We start from the raw sequence: 1,020 nt of genomic DNA on the forward strand, positions 1-1,020 counted from the left end.
GATCTTTTGAATAACATTTTATTTGTAAGATTTCTTAGGAGTGATGATTAAAATCCGAAGGTTGATTTTATGACTGTTATATGTAAATCATTTCAAGGAAATCTCACACCATGACACTAATCTGAAATGGTTTTTAAATATTAGGAAATCTGGACTATTTTATTTACACCTTTATTGTTACCAATTTTTTATTTAAAACGTTGACAAACAAAATGAACATCACAATCATAGCCAATATATATATTTCGGTGCAAAGAGTATCACTACAAGTGCTCCACTTCAGAATTTAAAAGGTATACACAGGCCAAAAGGAAGAGAAAAAAAAGTATACCTTAACATTTCCTGCTTCTTTAATTGCAGAAATGATCTTATCTTGATCAGCTAGCTGCAGGTGTCCTACAGTAGAAATTACCACATCGACCTGCTTTATCGCACTCACCAAACTTTGGTGATCGTATAGATCTCTCTGCATATAATTATACAGTCAATATCTGTTTAATTGACAGTCTCAGACATGAGAAAGCGATAGAGGATTTTATTTAACTTACGAAAACAAGATTGACACCGAGGCCTTTGAAATTGAATCAAACAAGTGTTGAACGTTGAAATTGAATCAAACAAGTGTTGAACGTTGAAATTGCAGAGATAGATACCTGGCAGAGAATGTGAAAAGCAATGAGGAAGAGAGAGGCCCTTGCAAAGAAAGATACCAAACAATTGTGAACCCTAGCAGAGGACAAGAGTGATCTATAAGAATAAAGTCATTTTTCCTTAGTAAGGAACAAAATTCAATTTGATGCATCAGGAATTGTAGCAAGTGATAAAGAATTAGGGCGAGTTACGTACGTTATGTGAAAGGCTAACGCAGAATCGGAACAGTGAGCAAACACGGCGATAGAGTAAGTGGTCGGAGAGAGAGAGGAAGGGACTGCGACACAGAAGACGGAGGTGGCGGCGAGCAGAGAACAAAAGGTGCGAGACTGCGATAAAAGGGTAGCGAGTCTGGTTCAGGGTTTTGAA

At 36.9% G+C, this 1,020-nt stretch overlaps 1 long non-coding RNA gene across 1 annotated transcript; it reads right to left on the bottom strand.

Moving 5' to 3' along the window:
• Nucleotides 1–338: 338 nt before the first annotated feature.
• On the bottom strand, nt 339–684 carry LOC114374183. Its single transcript, XR_003658529.1, has 2 exons — nt 549–684; nt 339–466 (listed from the first exon to the last, which is right to left on the bottom strand). It is a non-coding gene; the product is annotated as an uncharacterized LOC114374183 (long non-coding RNA).
• Between the last annotated feature and the right edge of the window lie 336 nt (nt 685–1,020).

The sequence above is a fragment of the Glycine soja genome, chromosome 11, assembly GCF_004193775.1.
Source record: "Glycine soja cultivar W05 chromosome 11, ASM419377v2, whole genome shotgun sequence".
Taxonomy (NCBI): domain Eukaryota; kingdom Viridiplantae; phylum Streptophyta; class Magnoliopsida; order Fabales; family Fabaceae; genus Glycine; species Glycine soja.